The 14,441-nt window shown below is 36.4% G+C and overlaps 1 protein-coding gene and 1 pseudogene across 3 annotated transcripts in view; both read left to right on the top strand.

Annotated features, from left to right (window-relative positions):
• Nucleotides 1–14,441, top strand: part of XPR1 (xenotropic and polytropic retrovirus receptor 1) — a 218,207-nt gene that overhangs the window by 90,211 nt on the left and 113,555 nt on the right. The gene's annotated exons all lie outside the window — the stretch shown is intronic.
• LOC132686183 (cullin-4A-like) lies at nt 5,231–8,510 on the top strand (annotated as a pseudogene).

The following is a 14,441-nucleotide window of genomic DNA, read 5'->3' as shown; positions in this document are numbered from 1 at the left end:
TTGCAGTCCCACTCTCTTCCTACACATAACCCCTGTTTCCCATCTCTATAGTTTTGTTTTTTTGTCTTTTTCCCATCTATATAGTTTATTCTACATAAATAGAACAATATGTATGTAACTTTTTGATACTGGCTTCTTTCATACAGTGTAAGTCCTGTGAGATTCATGCAAGTTGTTACTTTAACAATAACTCATTCCTTTTATTACAGGTTTTTGTGTGAATATAAGTTTTTTATTTCTCTAGATACTCAGGAGTGGGATTGGTGAGTCATTTGTTAAGTCTGTGTTTAGCTTCGTAAGAAACTGCCCAACTGTTTTCCAGAGCGGCTCTTTTGTATTTCCATTGGCAACAAAGGAGTTCCATTTGTTCTGCATCCTCACCAACACTTGATATGGTATTTTTTTTATTTTAGCCATTCTAATATGTGTATAAATAAATGGTATCTCGTTGTGGTTCTTTTTTAGAGTCTTCATTATAATTTACAGAACACAAAATTACGCAAAGTGAACAATTTTGATGTTTTTAGGTATTCAGAGTTGTGCAAGCATCACCACAATCTTAAGTTCAGAACATTTTCATCACTGTGGTTTTTATTTTGCATTTCTCTCGTGGCTAATGGTATTGAGCATCTTTTCATTTGCCATCTCTGTTTCCTAGTCTTCTGTCCATTTTTTATTTGTGCTGTCTGTATCCTTCCTGTTGAGTGCTGAAAGTTCCTTATGTATTCTGAATATAAGTCCTTTGTTGATTATGTGCACTGCAGATACTTCTCTCAGTCTGTAGCTTGTCATTCTTTTAACAGTGTTCTTTTGCATAGCAAAAGTTTTTAATTTTGGTGAAGTCCAATTTTTCAGTTTTTTCACTTTGGTATCATCTCTAGGAACTCTGTGCCTAACTTCTGGTCACAAAGATTTTCTCCTTTATTTTCTTCTAAAAGTTTTGCAGTTTTACATTTAGTTCTGTCATCTCATTTGAGTTAATTTTTATAGAAGGTGTGAGCTTTAGACCAGTTCATTTTCTTACATATGGATGTTCACTTGTTCTAATATAATTTGCTGGAAGACTCTACTTTCTCTTTTGAATTGTCTTTGCACCTTTGTCAAGAATCAATGGGCCATATTTTTGAGGGTCTATTTCTGGACTCTGTCCTGTTTTGTTGCGTTATGTTGCTGTTTGTCCTTTTACCAATACCGTACTATGGACAATGTCTTACAATCAGATACTGTGCTTTCTCTGACTTTATTGTTCTTCTTCAGAAATTTAATGGTTTTTCTAGTTCTTTTGCTTTTCCATATAAAGTTTAGACTCAGTTTATCTATATGTACAAAAAAATCCCCCTGGCATATTGATTTGGAAGTATGTTAAGTCTATGGATCAATTTAGGGAAAGTTGACCCCTTTACTGTTTAGTGTTCCAATCTATGACCTGTGGTAAGTCTCTATATTTAGGTCTTTTTTTATATATATTTCATCAATGGTTTATAGTTTTAAAGCTACAGATCTATGTATATTTTGTTATATTTATACTTGATTGTTTCCTTTTGGGTTTTGTTGTTTTTATTTATTTATTTTGGGAGAGTGAGAGAATGAGCTCGAGTGGGGGAGGGGCAGAGAGAGAATCCCAAGAAGGTTCTGTGCTGTCAGCATGGAGCTTGATCTCATGAACTGTGAGATCATGACCTGAGCTGAAATCCTTCCCTACCTTAGTGTTTTAGCCTCTGCAAGTCCCTGTTCTTACCATTGTCATTGCCACCACTACCACAGAATTTCTTAGGGTCTAGGGTGGAAGAAAATGGATAAAAGAAAAAAAAGAGAGATTCTCTCCACTGAGTGCTAAGAGATCCCTTTTCTTTTCCTCAAGTCGGATTTACAGGCTGTTTGAAGCTCAGTCTGTCTGCGCTGATGGCCACTTTTGGGTTTGGGGGTGTCATTGAGTCTAGGCCAATGGATATCAATAAGGAAAAAATTGCCAAACTGATGGCTGCTTTGCTGCTACTTCAAATTCTGTTTTTTTCCAGCAAACTGTCTGATCCTATTTACTTTTCAGAGCCTTCAAATAACTGCTGCATGCGTTCTGTTTAGGTTTTACAGATGAATTCAGTGGGAGAGACAGATGGCATATGCTTACATCTTACTCAAAACCAAAACCTTGATTGCTTGTTTTTTTTAATAGGACGCTTAAAAAACTATTTTCTTCCCCTCTAAACAAACAAAAACTAGATCTTGCTAGAACCGAGCTATTCTTTAATACATTTCTTTGGGTAAGCTTCATTAACCCCTGAAAGGGGAATTTTTTTGGGAGGGGTGGTGAGGGACATGAGTACAGGAATTACTTAAAAATTTGTTGCCTTATGGGGAGCCTGGGTGGCTCAGTTGGTTGAGTGTCCGACTTCGACTCGGGTCGTGATCTCATGGTTTGTGAGTTCGAGTGCCACATCAGGCTCTGTGCTGACAGCTCAGGGCCTGCAGCCTGCTTCAGATTCTGTGTCACCCTCTCTCTCTACCCCTCCCCTGCTCACACTCTGTGTTTCTCTCTCAAAAATAAATAAACATTAAAAAAAATTTTAAAAAATGTGTTGCATTGTATATAACATGCCCATCTTTCGAACTGACTTTAAATTACATTTATTTTATGTAGCATGATTGAAATCAGCTTCATGATTTTTATAGTTCACTTAAATTGAAATCTAATTGTATTATTTTTATGACAAGTGATCCTTTGTTCTTATGAATAATCGGTACATGCTTATTTAATATTTGCAACAACTCTGTCTTCACTTACAACCTATTTAGTAGATAGATCTGATCAAGGAATCTAAATATTATATAATTACATTGCCTGAATCCAAAACTTAGAAATTGGTATACTTTTTTTTTTTTTTTAAGAATACTAGTAATTGTAACATTTTTGCCTCAGTGGATTATTGTAGCTGCCTATGAACAACTTTTATCTTCACTGGCTATCAGGATAAGCACTGGTTTTCAGAAAATGTTAAAAATTATCCCATAAAAAAAAAGTAAGAGCTATTGTTGAAAACTCTTATCCATTCATTTGGTAGTGGATTGTTTCTTTTTACTTTTTAGCCCATACGGATCAACCCATTATTTAATAATGAAGTTTGTCTTCATTGTTAGAATTTTAGGGTTCTTAAGTATAGGGATTATTTATTGTTTCTTTAGCACTTACTGTCATTCAGTAGATAATGAATAAGTTATCTTAAATTTGGATAGTGAAGTTTTTTTTTTAATAAGTTAATAGGGAAGGCTTTATTGCTAATTAAATATGAGACATTACAGAAATATTATTCTGACTTTGAAATCTGCGGGGCAGAAACAATGAGATAATGTGTGTATGGAGTAAACACATGTACACAGAAAAATAGAGATGTTATAGCCATTAAGAGATAAGACTGGCCAATCCCACGGTTGCTGTGGCTTTCTACTTCCCAAGGAGCACATCTCTGTTAAGATTTCTGTGGGTGGGTCCCTGGCTTTTTGACCAAAACCCTGTGTCCATGCAGCAAACTCTCCCTTATGTAAAGTGATTAGAGTGTCTGTTCTTTGAAATCAAAAAGCACAATAGGAACAGGTTTCTGCTTAAACATTTGCAAAGAAAAACATCCTTATATGAATTTTAATGAGGTTTGGTATAAATTATATCTTTGATAACCTAGTATGATACAGCACAAATTTAGAGTCAGTCATATACCACCTTGAATTGGAGAGTTACTGTTTACCTGCTATGTGATCCTAAACAAATCACTGCTAAGTTTTAGTTCCCTTGTTTGTGAAACATTTACATGAGATCCAACCAGTAGTGTACTGGAACTGGCTTGCACCCCTTCATAAGAGCCAGTTGTTAAAACTTTAGAGATCTTATGAGCTGATTGTTAAACACAGCCATCATTAAAAATTAAATGATACAAACTTTAAATTATGTTAAAAGCAAAAATAATGCTGAACCGGTCACGTCCTAATTATTTGGCTACCTTGTACAGTATGTCTATTATGTCTGTATGGTGAAATACCATATAATGATGTGCTGTTGCATACCTCTTCCCAACTCTGTGTTCAGTGCATTTACATTGGTACCTTGAAATCTGCATGATAGTATTTATACCACAGAAATTGGTATTATTTTATTTTTTTGATTTATTTATTTATGAAAAATACTGATTTATTGTTTTGATGGTTGTCTAGATGTAAGAAAGTGATAGAAAAATACCAATAAAGCAGATTAAACTTAAAAGTTTGTTGGGTCTGTTGCTTGTTATTGTTAGTAACTCAGAAGTTGATGAAATATTGTAAACTACAGGCATACCTCGTTTTATTGCACTTCATTTTATTGAGCTTCACAGATACTGTGTTTTTTACAAATTGAAGCTTTGTGGTGACCCTGAATCCAGTAATTTTATTGGCACTATTTTTTTCCAGTAGCATTTGCTCACTTCATGTTTCTGTGTCACATCTTGATAATTTTTGTGGTATTTTGAACTTTTTCATTATTATGTTTGAATTACTGCAATTTCATGATAAAACTTTAATGGATGAAGAGTTACTTCTCATGGATGAGCAAAGACAGTGGTTTCTTGAGATGGAATCTACTCCTGGTGAAGATGCTATGAATTTTGTTGAAATGACAAAAAAAAAGGGGGGGGGTTGGGAAGATTGACTCCAGTTTTGAAAGTCCTCCTGTGGGTAAAATGCATCATATGCTACAGAAGAATCATTTGTTAAAGGAAGGGTCAATCAATGCAGCAAACTTCACTGTTGTCTTCTTATTTTAAGGATTGTCTGAGCCTGGGTGGCTCAGTCGGTTAAGCATTGGACTTTGCCTCAGGTCATGATCTCAGGGTTGGTGGGTTTGAGCCCTGTGTCAGGTTCTGTGCTGACAGCTCAGAGCCTGGAGCCTGCTTCTGATTCTGTGTCTCCCTCTCTCTCTCTGTCCCTCCCCCACTCACGCTCTGTCTCTCAAAAATAAACAAACATTTAAAAAAAAAAAAAAAAAAAGAATTGTCTGAGCTGGCTGGGAGGTGGTGGTTGGGCAGCCAGCAGGGTGTGGTGGAAGCCACTGCTTCCTGGCTGCATTCCTGGCCAATGATACCCCCAGAGAGGGCAACCTCTTGACACTCATTGGGTACACCAACAGCCTCACCACGCCTGCATTCCTCGCCATGGCCATCACCTCCAACCTAGGGGTGGTGGCCCCTCCAAGAAACTAGTGATCAAAAATTTCTGAGACAGACCTAAATTGCCTGATAGCTGCGCTCAGAATACCTGGCAGAAGCATCATGAGGTAGTGAAAGCCATACAGCGTGATACCTCCATCAGATGCAACCTGGAAGAGCTCTACCAGGATGTTGAAAATACCTGTTCTCAGAAAGTTTCTCCAACGCTCTACAAACAGCTGCGCGAGGTCTGTGAAGATCATGTCCAAGCACAGATCCTTCAGTTTAGAGAAGCCTAGATAGTGTTTTATTTTTAAAGAAGATTAACGTGTGCTGGCAAGATCATTGCAGACAAATGATCATTATCAGAAGTATTTTCCTGTTTTTGGATTGCATTTTTGTATTTCTGAGTTCCCCACTTCCTTCTGTCTGGAATATGGGGTTGGAACTTTTTAGAAAGCAGATCATTAGTGATAAAAATGCATCTGAGTAAAAGTATTGATGGAAATTTGCTATTAATTTAATGAGAAAGGAACATTGAAGCAGTGGATTGAAATTTACTGAGAACTCAGCTGAGTATGCTCTCTGACCTTCAGGTATATTAAGATCCATTTGAAATTTTTGGCAGAAACTAATTGTTTATATGATGCAGAAAGCCACAGATTAATGCAAGAAAGAGAGATTCCAGAATATCTTAACCATGTCAGTAAGTGTTTAGAGGAAGAAGGAGACCAAGTAATCATGTATTTAGACCACAGCACACAGAAACCACTGATTGCTTATGTGGAGAAACAGCTATTAGGAGTACATTTAACAGCAATTCTGCAGAAAGGGCTTGACCACCTGCTTGATGAGAACAGAGTGCCTGACCTCATTCAGATGTACCAGCTGTTCAGCCACATGAAGGGCGGGCAGCAAATCCTGCCGCCGCACTGGAGCAAGTACATCCAGACTTTTGGGACAACAGTTGTCATCAGTCCCGAAAAAGACATAGACCTAGACATAGACAGGAACTGATGGATTTTAAGGATCTGATGGGCAATGTGATAGAAGTGTGTTTTCAGAGAAATGAGAAGTTCTTCAACTTGATGAAGGACTCCTTTGAAACATTTATCAATAAGAGGCCAAATAAGCCTGCAGAATTGATAGCAAAGCTTGTTGGTTCAAAATTAAGAGTGAGTGTTAAAGAAGCAATAGATGAAGAGCTGGAGAGGATTCTTAACAAGGTCATGATAATATTCAGGTTCATTCAAATGCTTTGAAGCATTTTATGAAAAAGATTCAGCAAAAAAGACTCCTTGTGGGGAAAAGTGCCTCAGTAGATGCTGAAAAATCTATGTTGTCAAAACTAAAGCATGAGCGTGATAATTGCTTTCACCAGCAAGCTAGAAGGCATATTCAAGGACATGGAGGTCTCCAAGGACCTCATGGTTCATTTCAAGCAGTATGGTGCACAATAAAAATGACCCATGCTCTATAGGTCTAACAGTGAATGTACTTGTGATAGGATCCTGGACAATACACTAATCTATGGATTAGTTAGATGGTTAAACTTCAGAAATGGTTAAACTTCAGGAAATATTTAAGACATTTTATCTCGGAAAGCACAATGGTTGAAAACTTCAGTGACAAACTAAATTGGGATGCTTTTTTTTAAAGTTTATTTATTTATTTTGAGAGAGAAAAAATGAGGAGGAGCAGAAAGAGAATCCCGAGCAGGCTCCCCATTGTCATCACAGAACCCAATGTGGGGCTTGATCTCACAAACTGTGAGATCATGACCTGAGTCAAAACCAAGAGTCGGACGCATAACCAACTGAGCCACTTAGACACCCCAGGTCATGCTGTTTTAAAAGCAGAGTTTAAGGAAGAAAAGGAGTTCCATGTGTCCCTCTTCCACATGCTGGTGGTTCTCATGTTCCATGAAGGGGATCCATTCACCCTTGAAGAAATAAAAAAATGTCCACAGGGTTAGAAGACAGTGAAATGAGAAGAGCTTTAGAGTCCTTGGCCTGTGGCAAAGCACAAGTTCTGGTTAAAAGTCCCAAAAGGAAGGAGGTGAAAGATGGGGACGCATTCATGTTCACTGGGGAGTTCAGGGTTTTTCTAATAAAGATCAACCAGATCCAGATGAAGGAGACCATTGAAGGACAAGTCAGCACCACTTGAGAGAGTGTTTCAGACAGTATCAGTGTGTTACAGACAGTATCAGGGTGATGCTGCTATTGTCAGAATAATGAAGATGAGAAAGACTTTTTTTAAACATTTTTTTGTTTATTTATATTTGAGAGACAGAGAGAGAGAGAGAGAGAGAGAGACAGACAGACAGAGCACAAGTGTGGGAGGGGCAGAGAGAGAAGGAGACACAGAATCCAAAGCAGGCTCCAGGCTCTGAGCTGTCCACACAGAGCCTGACACGGGGCTTGAACCCGCGAACTGCAAGATCATGACTTGAGCTGAAGTCAGATGCTCAACTGACTGAGCCAACCAGGTACCTCAAGAAAGACTCTTAGTCATAATCTTCTGGGTTCTGAATTGTATAATCAGCTGAAATTTCCAGTAAAGCCTGGAGATAGGAAAAAGAATTGAATCTCTTACAGAGGCTGTATGGAGAGAGACAAAGACAATTCTAATCAGGACCACTACATGGCCTGATGTGTTGGCCAGCTGTTTTCTCTCAGTGAGACACTAGAATATAACTTCAGAGCAGTGAAGCACTTCTGTGCTTTTTCCAGGACTTCTGATATTAAACGAGCATGGAGACTTTTGGATTCGAAAGAAGAGATGATTCTTGGATCACTCTTCACAAAGCTTAAGGGTTTGCAAATGGCACATGTGCCTTTCCCTCCAGTTCTTCCTCTTCCTCTTTTTGGCGTTTAAATAGTTTCTGTTGCTCTGTGCAGAATGACTTTGAGATTGGACAAGAAAATATTGGTTAAAAGAGGTTCCTTTGTAAGGTGTCGCTCTTGTGGCAGAACACTGAAGGTTGGTTTGGCATGTGTGTGTGATTATGAATGTATAGTTAAAAGACCCTCCATGGGCTGCAGAGATGACTGGATAATTAAGGTCTTGATATTGTGAAGCAGAGGTTATTTTGTCAAAAGATTAAGAGAGTTTTGTTGGCATCTGATTTCACATTGTGTGTGTATGGGTGAGGTTGAACACAGGATAATGATGATGTCTTGATTTCAGCTCAGGTCATGATCTCATGGTTTATGGTATTGAGCCCCATGGTGGACTCTGCACGGACAGCAGGGAGCCTACTTGGGATTCTCTCTCTCCCTCTCTGCCCCTGCCCCTCCCCCTGATCATGTGTGCGTGCTCTCTCTCTCTCTCTCTCTCTCTCTCTCTCTCTCTCAAAATAAATAAGCATTTAAAAAAAAAAACGTTAAATCTCCTATAAAACTTTTTACAATGGTTATAGCACAGTTAACAATAGCCGTCCCTGTTCATGGCTGTTAAAACAAACTAAACTTTATTAGAGCAACAGTACAAATGCTGCAGTTAAAAAATTCAAATAGCAGTTACCCCAATGCAAAAAACAGGGGCTGCTAGATGCAATCTTAGAAGACTGAACACAGACACACTCTTCCCAAACCCCTTAACAGAAAATTCACAAACAGCTCAGAGAAAGTCAAACAGAGATGCTCATGGGTTCACCGCAGCAAGTACAACACAACCCAGGGCTCTCTCAGTAGACATGAGAAATCTCACCATGAAACCTCACTCGAAACAGTCCGTCATAAGAGTTTAAAGCATATGGAAGATAAAGGAAATAAAGGGATGTCAGTATTTAGTTTTCATAAGTGATTAGCCAGGTTTTGACACTATTTCTTCTTAATGCTTGCCAACGAAGGGCTCTTGTTTCCAACCTAAGTGTCCATCAACTAAGAGAACCTGCCTTCAGGATTTTGTTGGCACCTGATTTCATGTTGTGTGTGTATAGGTGAGGCTGAGCACAAATGATGAAGTTAGTACTTTAACTGTAACAAAGAGACTTTTCTAGAAACATTTAAAAGTACTTTATATTTTACATAAAAGCATGTTTCATTTTTGATTAAAAGCTACCAAACGAATTTTGATCCAGGTATCCATGTTTAAAGTAGTGTTTTCTGGGATGTACCACCTATGTAATTTGATTTTGTGCTAAATTATTAAAAGTTTCTCCCTTTTTTGATTTTACCTTCCCCAGCTCCCAAATTTATTACCAGCCTCTGCCTATGGGTCCTGTCCCCATGCTTTAATAAAATCGCCTTTTTTGCACCAGAAAAAAAAAAAAAAAGTTTCTCCCTTTTTGAAACGTGTGTTTAAAATATGACATCTTATGGGTTTCAGTATGGAAATCCTCACCCTTTAAGTATTGTCATCATTTCTATATGTGTAAATTTTCATTTGCAAGTTCTGTAATATGTGGTCTATAAAAGACTAAATAGATTTCTACCTCTTAAATTTTACATTTATTGTCTCTAGAAAATCTCTCTAGAGAGTGTTAATATTGTAATTGAATAGATAAACTTACTCTGAATAAAATTAGTTTAATTGGCCTAAAAAAAATTTTGCCTGAGCATCCCAACCTTCAGCAACTACCATCCCGATCAGTCAGCAACCATCAACACTGAGGCAAGATCCTCTATCGGCAAAAAGATACCATTTGCTGAAAGCTCAACTTATGTTTAACATTTTTTAGCATATATTTTTAATTAATTAATTTATCTTTGAGAGAGAACGCTCAAGTGGGGGAAGGGCAGAGAGAGAGAGAGAGAGAGAGAGAGAGAGGCACAGAATCCGAAGCAGGCTCCAGGCTCTGAGCTCAGCCAAAGTTGGACACTTAACCGACTAAGCCACCCAGGTTCCCCAGCATATAAAGTACTTTAAAAAATGTTTATTTATTTTAAGAGAGACAGAAGGAGCGTGAGCAGGGGCGGGGTGGGGAGAGAGAGAAGGAGAACGAAAATCTCAAGCAGGCTCCATGCTCAGCTCAGAGCCCAACGCATGGCTCGATCTCAACAACCAGGAGATCATGACCTGAGCCAAAATCGAGAGTCAGACGCTTAACTAATTGAGCCACCTAGGTGCCCCATAAAGTATTTTTTAATTAAGATGTATGTATATTGGGTTTTTTAAAGACATTATGCTATTGCACATTTAGTGGACTACAGTGTAGTATAAACATAACTTTTTAAATTTTTTAATGTTTATTTTAGAGAAAGCGCACTTGCGAGAGTGGGGGAGGGGCAAAGGGAGACACAGAATCCAAAGCAGGCTCTAGGCTCTGTGCAGACATCTGAACTTGAACTCATGAGCGGAAAGATCATGACCTGAGCCGAAGTCAGACACTTATTTGACTGAGCCACCCAGGCACCCCTAAACATAACTTTTATATGCACTGGGAAAGCAAAACATTCATTTGACTCACTTTTTTGCAGTATTTGTTTTATTGCAGTGGTCTGGATCCAAACCATCAATATCTCCAAGGTATGCATGTGTTATCTAATTCAGCAAAGAAGTTGCTGATATCATTGATGAACGAATGAGGTTATGACATACATCATTGTTGTTTCACGTTCCTTTTATTCTTTAAGTGAAAATATCAAATAACATTTAGATTGGAATTACACTCCATCAGTTGCAACCCTTGGTTGGCTTCTCATGAGTTTGGCGAAATCAGAAGAGCATTCTGTGAGAGTAAGCTGGCTTTATGAAATTTACAATAAAGACTATTGTATATTTTATTATAATTTTTAAATTATTTCCTATAGCCTTCAATATTTATAACAAACACACATTTCATGCGCACACACACACACACACACACACACATACATACACACACACACACACACACACACCCAAGGGCTGATTGTTAAACATTCAGCAGAACACCTCTGTGTCTTGCACAGAACGGCATTCATTAAATACTCCTTTCTCCTCTCCTTTTCTCCCCCTTGGCCTTTTTAAAGAAAATAAAAATATCTACCATATTTAATGTAATCAGGGTTGGTGAAAGAAAAAACTCTTAACACTGGCTTTAACTTCAAGGCTGTTATATTCTTTAGTATTGTCACTTTCATCCTTATATTAAAAACAGATCTTAGTTAAAAAGGACAAATGAAGATTTGAGGGAATAGTATATTCTTTCGAATTCCATTGCTGGGAGCTCTCGTGTCTAAAAATACCAATACTCAGTTCTGTTTCAAAGAGGGACATTATAGGCATAACAAATATAATATTTATTAAACATTGGAAAGCTCCTGTGAACCATAATACTTGTCAAAATTTTCTTGAAAATGTTTTTCCAAGAAATAGGAGTAATTTAAAGTTTTTCCTTTTATTTTGAAACTTTTTGTTCTTTTTCCCCTTTGTCCCAATCCAGTTTAATAAGGAAATGATCTTATTTTTAAAAAACAACAACACATTTTGACACTGGTTACAGTCACAAGCTGATTTTCTTTCATTCCAAAGATATATTATGGATTCTTTAACAGCATTATATTTTCTGTCATTTTGATTTTTCTTCTCATTTCTAATCTAGAATAAAACATTTTTTTAAAGCTTCTGTTTGACAGGGGTTTTTTTCTTACGCATTCAGAGTATACTCACTTCCCCTACCTTCATCTATATTAAATAAAAGAAAAGCCAGCTGTATTTCTGTGGTGCATAGCTGATTGCTTTCCAGCTCCCAAAGGAGAGGAACTAATTGCTAAACATAGAGAAAATGAAACAGTGAGATACCTTTCTATGTGGATTTAATAGTTACTAATCAGGGAAAAGTAAGCCTTTACGCGTTCTAATCCTATTACTTCCAGAAGAATAACATAGAGTAATAGTGTTTCCTTCTCATGTATGTTTGCAAATATATACAAGAAGGATTGAATTATGTTGGCATCTTTGTAGAAAACCAAGTGACCATACATATGCTGACCTCTTTCTGTGCTCTGTGTTATACTCCACAGGGTTTATCCTTATGCCCGTGTAACACTTATTTTCATTACTATTGCTTCATAGTAAGTCTTGAAATTGGACAGTGTAAATCTTCAGTTTTTTTCTTCATTTTCAAAATTGTTTGGCTATTCTAGGTTTATTGCATTTCCAAATACATTTTAAAATCCTGTCAAATTTTGTAAAAACAAACAAAACCCCAAAGAGACCCTGCTGGGATTTTGATTGGGACTGCATTAAAGCCATAGATCATTTTGGTGAGAATTGACACATTAACAATGTTGAACATTGTAGTTCATGAACATGTAGTATTTCTCCACTTATTTAAGTCTTGTTTACTTTGTCTTTTTTAACATTTTTAGTTTTCCAAAGTTTCTGTTTTCCACGCTTTTATGTACAGATCTTGCACATATTTGCTCAGTCTGTCCCTAAGCATTTCATACTTTCGATGCTATCATAGATGATACTATTCTAGAATTTTATTTCCTAATTATTGCTAGAATGTTGAAATACAATTGAATTTTGTATATTGTCCTTATAATCCAAAACCTCATTAACTTATTAGTAATAGCACTGCTTTTGTAGATTTCTGAGGATATAGTACATACACATTATGTTGTCTGTGATTAAAAACTATTATTTTTTTTATTTCTGATCCGTATGCCTATATTTTTTATAATTGTTAACCCACAAGTTACAGGCATACCTTATTCATTTATGTATTTTTTGTCTGATCATTAGTAACTTCCTTAATTTGAGATCATTATGACCAAATTTTCAAGCTGTTAGTAAATGGAGGAACTCTTTGGTATAGCTTTTCTAATAAGGCCTGTCATTCAAAAGATGCCTTTCATATCAGTACCTAATAAATAATACTTGGAATGGAATGTATTAGAAAATGTAAGTTTCTAATTTTTACAGAAAACTGAAGCTATTTCTTTGAAGCTTCTTTTAATCCATATCTTTTATCTGTCGCTGTTTAAAAATTTAAGACATATTTTATATTAGTAGATTTACTTTGTAAGGAAAGCAAGATTTACTTATAAAACAGCCAAACCTGCTGATAGCATTTTGAAATTTTGTGTATTCTTCCATAATATTATAGTTATTGTATTGATGTACAATAACATTGTACAACAATGTATTGATGTTTTATACATTTCCTAGAAAATTAAATATAGGTTACTTTCAGAGGTAGAATAATTTAAATGAACCAATAGTTCAATTTGCAGTGGCAGACCCTCTTTCCTGTAAAATAGAAAAAGCAGATGGCAGTAATCACTGAAATAAATTTCATCAGCATGTCTATAATTTTAAATGTATAAGGGTTGTTGAGCTCATCTTTCATATAGACTGTTGAAATTTGTTTCCATCATGGAGGAAGGAGAAAGGAAGAGTTAATGTCTAAGGGGAATAAATGTGTCGCCCATAAGTCTGGGGATATGAGCTGGGATCCTTATAAATATAGAAAGCAATGTAATGATAGTATCGTCTGTGACACTTAGTAATGGAAAAAGAGGAAGGAGATAGTATGAGTATGAGAGAAAATAAGATTGAACCTTCAAGTGAAAGTTGAATGTTTATTGTATTAATTAATACTTACTTGCAGACTTGAATGCTAACCTTGGCTGGCAGAAGATGCATTGGATGGAAAAGGAACTTTGGTTATAAATAAGATCAGAAGAAACGTGACAAAATAAAGGATAGTAGTTAGGTTAGATGACTGAATTTTTTAAAGGATTATTTAGTCTCACTCTCTCATGTAAATTATATGGCTAAATTTGGTGGTTCATTTGGCATGGTTTCATTGTAGATGTTAAATTTATTTGGATAGGAAGTTTGCCATAAAGCATTAGATAATATTGGTATCTCCCTATTCTTACCTTTATCTTTTCTGAGAGCTTGCCCTTGAACACACATGTGCTCGCTCTCTCTCTCTCTCTCTCTCAAAATAAATAAATAAACATTAAAAAAATAGGAAAGAAAAAAAGCCCAGGATAATTATGTAGAAAGGACACTGTGTTAGTAGTGGAATCTGAATTTGAATCGTAACTCAGCCAGTTGGTTGACTTTCGGCAAATCACTTTGAGCCTAACTTTGCTCTGTACAAAATGGTAATGGCATTCTGGCAATTCAGGACTCTAGCATAATGTAGATAGATACTCAACAAATCATAGTTATGACTCTTTTGGAAAAAAGAAAAAAAGAATAATTAGAAAGTACTTGTTAAGGTAATCATCTTTATAAAGTCAGTGCTGAAAATATTAGAATTGTCACTTCAGTGGCATTGCTAATGAATAATCCAAGAGGAACTAATTTTCCTCTTTTTTGGTA

Source organism: Panthera onca, chromosome F1 (assembly GCF_046562875.1).
Source record: "Panthera onca isolate mPanOnc1 chromosome F1, mPanOnc1 haplotype 2, whole genome shotgun sequence".
Lineage (NCBI taxonomy): Eukaryota > Metazoa > Chordata > Mammalia > Carnivora > Felidae > Panthera > Panthera onca.
This window is presented reverse-complemented; position numbering and strand designations above follow the sequence as displayed.